We start from the raw sequence: 9,316 nt of genomic DNA on the forward strand, positions 1-9,316 counted from the left end.
CCATCATTTGTTTGGATTTTCCTGGGTACCTGACTATCTGTGTGACATCATCTGCGTATGCTATATATTCTGATTGCCGTGGTTGCGGCATGTCTGCTGTGTATACAGTGTATAATGTCGGCGATATATTACTGCCTTGGGGAACTCCACTATGAAGGTTGAAAGTTTGTCCTAGATGGTTGTCGATGATTAATTTGGCCTTTCTGTTGTCTAAGAAATTGCATAGTAGTGTTGTGATATTGGTAGGCATGTCCAATTTGATTATTTTCAACTTCAGTCCTTCATGCCAGACTTTATCAAATGCTTTTGACACATCTCTTAGAATTATATTACATTGGTCTCTGTTGCTTGCAGCATTTGCAATTGATTCGTATATTAGTGCTATTGCTGTGTTGGTTCCTCGATTTTTCCGAAAGCCGTGCTGTCTCGGGTTATATTTGTTTTCTTGGTCTAGAAAATTTCTGAGTCTGTGGTTGACTATTTTTCCAATATTTTACCGGGTGTTTCCAGTAGTGAGATGGGTCTGTAGTTCTCTGCTTGGGTATGGTTCTTTCCTGCTTTCGGGATGAGTCTGATTTTGGCTATTTTAAATTTGGTAGGGAAGAAGCCAGTTGCAAGTGAGGCATTGTATATATTTTTAAGCTGTTCGATCATAGACTGAGGAATGTTTTGTAGTACGATTTTATTAATTTGGCTTATGCCAGGTGCTTTGTTCTTGAAGCTTGCTATTGTTTTTTCAATATCATTTTGAGTTAATGGAGCAATTATTGGGTTATTAATATTTAATGAATTGAGGTTGATTTTCCTAGTAGGTTTCCATTTCTCTGTGTTCTGGCTCAAATATGTTCTAGTTGCCTGTTCTGTTTCTTGGCAGAAGCTTCTATTGTCTTCGTCGTTGATTCTGAATATGTCTTTCCAGTATTCTCTAAATATTGGTTCTTTATCGTGTGGTTCTGTTGCCTTTCTACCGTTTTTGTCCTTTATGTAGCTAGTTTCTTCCGAATTAGTTCCCATTAGGTTTTTTATTTTTTTCCAGAATGCTTTTGGATTTCTGTAGTCTGCTTGTGTATCATGGATCAGCTTGTTCCATGTTTCATTGTGTTTGTTCTTGCTTATGTCTTTCAGTTCTTCTTTTAGATTCCTGTATAATATTCTGTTGTCATTGCTCCACCCGTGTGTTTTTGTGTATTCATATAGATTGGTGAATCTAGTTTGGATCATTTTCTCTTCATATGTTAATTGTGCATGTGGTAATGTACGGTATGTTGTTTTTGGGATGTTGTTTTTCATTGCTGTTATTACTTCATTGTACCATGTATCCAGTGTTTTGTCAATCTCTGTTGTGTCTTTGTTGTGTAGGAGTGTTGGTTCGTTGTTGCTAAGATCCGATTTAAATTTTTCCCAATTTGCTCTATTGAGTGAAAATCTTGGGATTGATGGAATTTGTATCGGGGATGTGGATAGAGTTGCTATTATGGGTAGATGATCACTGGTTGTTGTGGGTCCAGCTTTTAGATGTACGTTTAGATGGTGATGCCTATTGGTTAAAACAATGTCTGGTTTCCCAGAGTTACCGGCTGATGCGTAAGTTTCGAAGTCGGGCCCGAGGTGTGTTATTGTCCCGTGTTCAATGAGAGCATGGAGGATTTTTCCTCCGGGGTTTCTAATATTGTGTCCTAAGGCTGTGTGTTTAGCATTGAGGTCTCCTATGAAGTATGCTGGATTGTTTTGCCTCATTAGTTTTAAGATGTCCCCTGTAGGGAATATTGGCCTTCTGAATGTTAGATATGAAGTTCCAATAGTTATTGGGCCTCTTGTGAGGGCGCGTGTGTCTTCCAACACCTACACCACCCTCATCTTACTTCTCTTATATTAGTTCTTACTCTTACTCAGGTCTGTCACATATTCTTTTGGTAGCATGGTCATTCTTTTGGTAGCATGGTCGAGGGTCTAGGCACATGGGTATGGTAATTCTGGTATCAATTCACTTGGACGGAAATAAAGGTAAAATACTGGGGGAGAAATGAATACACCTAAAGTACTCTAAAAACAAATTTATTAATATGAAATCAAAGGGAAAAAGATATATTATTAATCATATAACTACCAGGCTCAACTCCTGGGCTTATTGCAGACTCAGTACTTCTTCTTTACTTATTTTCTTATTTCTTTACTCAACATTAATTACTCAGATCTTACATTCTTACTGCACACAGCCTTACTGGTGTTACATTACATGGCATAGCACGACCAGTTCCTTGGCCCTACTCACAATACATAGTACATGGCACTCATTGTAGATTACTTTACTCAACATCCAAGTGGTACTTCTCAGTACACTTACAAGACCTTACTCAACATACACATTAATAATGACATCAGGAGATACCTGGGTCCACTACCCAACATGGGATAATTATTTCCATCTAATTATCCCTAACATACATGTTACAACACTCTCTGTGGACATATACTTCCAGGGAGGGTCCCAAGGTGGAACACTGGTGTTCACGACCGTTGTTATTGTGTGTGGTAGCCAGACACATGGCGAGTCTGGGGTCTGGCCCAACGAGGCAGTGGAGCACATTAATCAGGCCGCATGAGTGCCATCGTCTCATATATGGTCCCTGTTGGGTATCTACTATTTCCGGGGCATTTGTTGAGCGATGCAAGAATCACAATGGGATCTGGAGAAACATTGGAGAGGCGTCAGGGGACGGACTGGGAAGCATGACAACACAAACAACTCTCTTGTCTAGACGACAGACGTATTTACGTTATATTACTTCTACACTGGGTGAATGACAATTCAACTGTTAAAGCATGAACACTGATTAACACTGATATTCACTACAATTGACTGAATTAACTGAATGGCTACACATAAACATACCTGGAACAAATGTTGGGGCGGCGTCAGGGGACGCTCGTCTCGCCTGATGCTGGGGTATATATATATCCCTGAGTTGCCAGTGATCGCTACTCACGCAATGACAATAATCACAAACAAACTAACTGTTACTCATTCAAAGATGACTCTCAGTTGACAAAGGTCTGGCGAATTACTTGAGTTGATATACACAGACTAATTCAAGATTGAGCTTCCAGGAGAAAGTGGAACAACAACGCATTGATAACTGTCTTCACAAAGGCGGGGCAAACTAGGAGGGAAACACAAGTGTAGCGTCTATGGGGAAAAACACGTCTTCTCGGGGGTCGCTAACTCACTCATGTTTTGCGGTCGTGGAGTTTAATAAGAATCATTAGTTAAATAGATCAGCAGTCAATGTGACCATGACAATAGAATGGTTAAAAATGAGGAGGAATAATGTCTATGTTACCGTGTTAGTCACCAGGGCCGTTGCTAGACCTTCATCTTCAGGACATTGGAGACATGCTCCCCCAGGAATTTTTTTGAATTTAGACTGTCTGTGACAGACTCTCCTGCCATCTGAAGGCAGTTAAAAGAAGAAACCAAACGGTCTAAATTACAGCAAAAATGTTAATTAAACTGATTTTTTAGACAATCCCTGGGATGTGTATAATGGAAGTAGTAATCAATGCTTGTGGATTGTTATTGTTCTGTTGGAGTGCCTGTGTTTGTGTGTGTAGTATGTTACCAGTGTAATGAGACATGTGAGCATGCTGATTGGGTGTTAACATTGGTTAATGTACTAAATGTTGCAAAAGTAAAATTGACATGTTCTATCCCTTCACTAACTTAATCACCGTTTACCACACCAGGCACACTTTGTTTTCTGGAGGGGGGAGCATCAGGCTATATCTTCTTGATTTGAGTCTGGCAAACCTATTGCTGACTTCATTATGTTCACTGCCAATCAGTATACTCTTTTCAATGGACAGAACTGCCAGGTGATTGAGTCTGTCTTGTTCCATAGTGCTCCTTAACCATGTGTGTAAACGTCTCAAGGCACTGAAAGATCACTCACAGCTGCAGCTTCTGACAGGAATGGTCATTGCCACTTGAAAGATGGCTTTCAGAGTTGGAAACATATCAGAATCAAGATACCTGTATGCACTGAGCACGTCAGGAGTGGCACCTGTCTCCTTCTTCCTAGCTAGAAATTTCTTAACAACCCGTATTTCCTGTATTTTCAGCTGGATTTTGTAGTGTACAGTAACTTTTATTAAGAACTCTTCAGAGAGGAAAGTTGCAGAGGCTGGGTGACAAGCCTGGATACCTTTCATGAGATCAGCTCTCACACCAGTAAATCGTTGGTCAAGCTCATTGATCATTCTGTCAAGGCAAGGAAAATACAAGTTCTTTTTCAGAAGTTCTACATTGTTGAGATTGGAGCTTGTTCCACAAGAGGACTCCACCACATACTCCTCCATCTTTTGTTTGCATCTTGGACCCCCCTGCTCCTGGATGTAGTTAGTTTCACATATGGCTTTTGCTTTCTTGTATAGATCTTCAGCCATTTCATCAGTGTGCTTTTCTCTGTGTCATAGACAGCATCTTTGAATTGCAGTGTTTGGGCCAAGTCCACAGTTTCCCATTGAAGAAACTTCTGCAATCCCTCTGTGGTGGAGAGCAAGCTCTGGAACATTACAAGCATGTAGATTGTTGGTATCCTGCACAGTTTTACTCTAAGGCCCACTGCCATGGCTGTTCCAATCTACTCAAGGCACTGTGTAACAGCAGTACTCATCAGAGAGAGTGATTGATAAATTAAGGACACATATAAAATTCATTTGATATGGATGGAAGTAAATCCTGAATTTAAAACATTATTAAATCTTGAAAAGATTAGGGCTAGACAAAAAACATTCGGGGCTGAAGCCCCAGAAGCCCACCCCTAACGATGGCCCTGCTATGAGGGGTTGCCATATACAGTAGGATCTCAATTTTAGGGAGTTTTAGATTTGTGATTCGTGTGTTTCGCGTCACTTTTAGAATTACCAGCCTCTCAAGAGTAGCGATTTTCATTAGCAGTTTCGTGAGTCATTGTTGAGTGGACAACGCTCATTGTTACGGTCTTTTGTTACCGGTCGACCTGTCGAGTGTTTTTTGTTTACAGCGTAATGGCAGTTAGTTTGAATGAGCGAGCGGTGCAGTGAACTTGGATAACAACCCATCGTGCTTATGTTTAGCGAGATTCTTGTTTAACTATTAATGATTCTTATATATTAGCGATTCTCGTGTATTAACGATTCTTGTGTATTCGCAATTCTTGTGTATTAATGATGAGTGAAGTGCGTAATGTAAATGTCGGGAGCGGTTCTGGTGGTAATGATGGCTGTAGAGGTCAACAAGGAAAGCCCCAAGCCAAGCGTGACTACCGTAAGAGGGTCAAGAAGAGGAAATACACCCTTGAAATGAAACGAGATGCTTGAAATGATCAAAAGTGGTGCTCGTACCTGTGAAATCATGAGTAGGTTCAACTGCCCAAATCAACCATACGTTCCCTTAAGATGAACAAGGAAGCCAAAACTGCTTCTGTGAATATATTCTCAAGATTTTCTAGTAACAGGACATTCTCCAATACTTCACAACGAAACCTATTGTTAGTTATCACAGAACATTACCTTCATAAGTGGGTGTAAAGAACAAACCGTGAGCAGTGCGACCTGTCTGGGCCACAGATAAGGCATCAGGCACGTGTTTATTACGCTGCAGTTGCACAGAAGAAACACGTTAACTCTCTACCACCATTCAGTGCTTCTGTTGGTTGGTTGGCTGCCTTTAAGAAGCATTATAAAGTTTGCCCACTACCATGGGGAGAGTGCATCGGCTGATGTCATGCAGCAGAAAAATATCAACCTGTTTTTCAAGCTCTTGTGAAAGAGGGTGGTTATTTCCGAGACCAGATCTTCAATTGTGACGAAACTGGCATTTTCTGGAAGCGTTCACCTAAGACCACTAAAATTGCCAAGGATGAAAAACAGGCAAGGGGTGTAAAGACTTCAAAAGACAGGTTTACAGTTTTAATCACAGCTAATACTAGTGGAGATTTCTTGATGAAACCCTTGGTTGTTAACCGTGCTGCCCGTCCTAGAGCCCACCTTCATGCCAACATGTCGCAGCTCAATGTTTATTGGACGTCTAATAAGAAAGCTTAGGTGATAATGTCTTTATGCACCGATTGGTTTGACAAGCACTTTGTTCCTGACGCCCAACAGTACTGCCGGAGGAAGAACATTGACTTCAAAGTGATCCTGGTGATGGATAATGCTCCTGGACACTCTAAGTTTCTAATTGGATGCCACTCTAATGTACAAGTTATCTTCCTTCCTCCTAACACCACATCGCTTCTGCAGTCACTTGACCACGAATTCATCAGTAATGTTAAACTGTTCTACTATCAGTCACCCTATAAAGACTTTCGTCAGCAGACAGACTCATTAGTTGAGTTACAACAAATCGAGGCAGAACTCTCTGACAGTGACCAGGCTCTACCAGCTAACCAGGAGGAGGAGATGGTAGACGACCTGACTCCTAGCACCTCACCACCCCGCAACCGTGAAGTGTTATCAGTTTGTGAATTTTGGAAGAATTATAATATTAAAAATGCAGTGAACAGAATTGTTGAGGCATGGCGTAAGATTAATGTTGCAACAGTGTTACACGCATGGAAGTCTTTGTTCACTAACTCCAAGATAAGTGGGCCAGAGCAGACCGAGGCAAGCGGGGAGAGGCAGTCCATGGCGGCAACCCTAATGGACACAGTGGAGGCAGAGAGCTCACTCCCAGCACCGGGATTTTTAGACGTTCAGGTTGAAAATTTGTAAGAAATCGTTGGCCAACATCAGCAGCAACCTTCAATTGAAGAAATGTTGGAGGAGGGTGAAGAACAGGAAGAACAGCAACCAACACAAGAGGATGATATTAAGCCTGGTGAACCTACAACACACCAGCTGACTGAAGTGCTCAAAAACATCACACGCCTCAGTGAACAGCTAGAATACATTACCAGGCCACATCCTCGGAACCTTATGTGCTCTGCCCTTGATAAGGGTATGGAGGAATACAAGGCCTTGTACTTGTCCCGTGTAAATGCTCGTCAGCAGGCCCTTATTACTCAGTACCTGTGCAAGGCCCAGCCTGTTATTGCCTTGGCAAACATCGCTTTAGGAGATTAATGATGATGATGGCACCACCGATGATGATATTGAATTGTTGGGTGACTTACTGGTGGAAGAGCTGCTTCAAGACTTTGAGGGATTTGATGCTGAGGTTAGAAGAGATGCAGAGGAAGGAGCAGGGAGGAAGCAGTAACCAGCCCTCCCTGCCTCGGAACCCATCAACCAGCCCCGTCAAGCATTTCACTGATTCCATCAAGGTAAGTTATTCTACAGTATGGGTGTACAATAAAAATATTGCTATCAACAACATGTACAATATAATATGTATGAATTAGTGTAAGGTCATTTTCTTGGTGGGTTGTTGGTCATTATAGGGGGGTTTGGGTGACACCGCAGAACTGATTAGGCTTATTTATATGAATTTCAATGTCACTCGTTTTGCAATTTTAACTTTTGCAATGCTAAAACCGGTACCAATTAGTCGCGAAACATGAGATCCTACTGTATCTAATTAGTGTTGGTATCATGAGAGAAAGAATGGTTCGAGGAAAGACTCGTCCAAATTTCATGCATCAATCTTAATTACTCAACTTTGTGTAAAATGTTTCTTTTGAATGACGTGAAAATGTCATCGATGCCAATTGGACGAGACTAAACTTGATGCAGAAATAGTGTGTCAATAAAGTGAGCACATGAAAGATAATTTATTTAACTTCTTACCTGTTTTGTCTTTACCAGATAAACGTATTTACGCTAGTGTCTGTAGACAAATACACCTCTGGCATACCACCCAAATGAGTAGGATAACCTATAATGTATCAGCGAACGGAGATAGGCATACTAACCCCGCATGGAGAAGATGGGGGGTTTAGTAGTACAGGTTGTACCTCTCTAGTCCGGCATTCTGTGGTCCGGAACGATTTTAGTTTGTCCAATAGGTAGATAGGCAGCTTTTTTTTTTCCTTATCTGAATTATTATTATTATTACAGGAGTATTAAATTTTTGCCCCTCAGGCCCCAATGTGGGTCAGTGACCTATGCCCGGGTGGGCTAATCCCCTTAAAAAAAAAAAAAAGCCGCGGGAAATTAAGGTTTGTTTACATCCGGCAGTTCGGCTGCTCTCCCTCTCTCTGCTTGTCTATACAGAGTACAACATTTAACCCTTCAATATATATGAGCAGTAAATAAGTGTTGCTTTCATATTCTTATGTAGAGTAATGACGATATATTTTCACAGGTGCGCACTTACATACGAGCAGTCTCACTTTTTTTTTTACCATTAATGGTTAGCTACTTATATTGTTCCATTTATTAACATTAAATAACATTACAGGTACTTCAAGCAACCATATTCATTTTTTACATTAATTTTACTACAGCTACAATCAGGGTCTTATTTTCTTCAGTTTTATATGTAGAACCAATCAGTCACTGGTTTCATAAGCTTTAACATAAACAATGCCGGCAGCCGTCTCGTCTCCTCTAATATTCCATGTATTATTAATAAATTGTATTGTTAATTTTGCACACACGTACATTAATTCAATAAAAACAAATTCAGAAACATTAAATAATTAATTAAAATATATATGAACAGTAAATAAGTGTTGCTTTCATGTTCTTATGTAAAGTAATGACGATATATTTTCACGTGTGCGCATGCACACTTACATATGCGATCTCTCTTTTTTCGTTACCATTATCGTTAGCTACTTCTATTGTTCCATTTATTAACATTAAATAACATTACTTAAAACAACCATATTAATTTTACTACAGCTACAACTAAGGTCTTATTTTCTTCAGTTTTATATGTAGAACCAGTCAGTCACTGGTTTTGTAATCAACGAAAACAGTGCTGTGTCATTTCCGCGTGTGTTTTAATATTCTACGTATTATTAATGAATTTTATTGCTCATTTTGCACACATAAACATTAATTCAATAAAAAGGACATTCAGTAATAAACAATAATGAATCTTTTGTACATAAGAGAAATGACGCTGTTTACATGATTATGCACGTCATCTGCAAGTTGGCGGGCCGTTCAAACCCGTCGAAATTCAAGTTTCCGCCGTCAAAATTTTTATTTATTTATTTTTGTGTGTGTTCCAATAAAATACGTTAAGAATTAAAAACTCGCGAAATTTGAGAAGCTACTATACGACATTTATCCCTTCAATATGTCTTCAAAGAGACCATGACGCAGAGAAAGTGGTGCTAGTGCTTCCAGGCATAAGCACAAGTCACTATCTATCCAGGAAAAGGGT

Source organism: Homarus americanus, unplaced genomic scaffold, assembly GCF_018991925.1.
Source record: "Homarus americanus isolate GMGI-L3 unplaced genomic scaffold, GMGI_Hamer_2.0 scaffold47967, whole genome shotgun sequence".
In the NCBI taxonomy this organism is placed as follows: Eukaryota; Metazoa; Arthropoda; class Malacostraca; order Decapoda; family Nephropidae; genus Homarus; species Homarus americanus.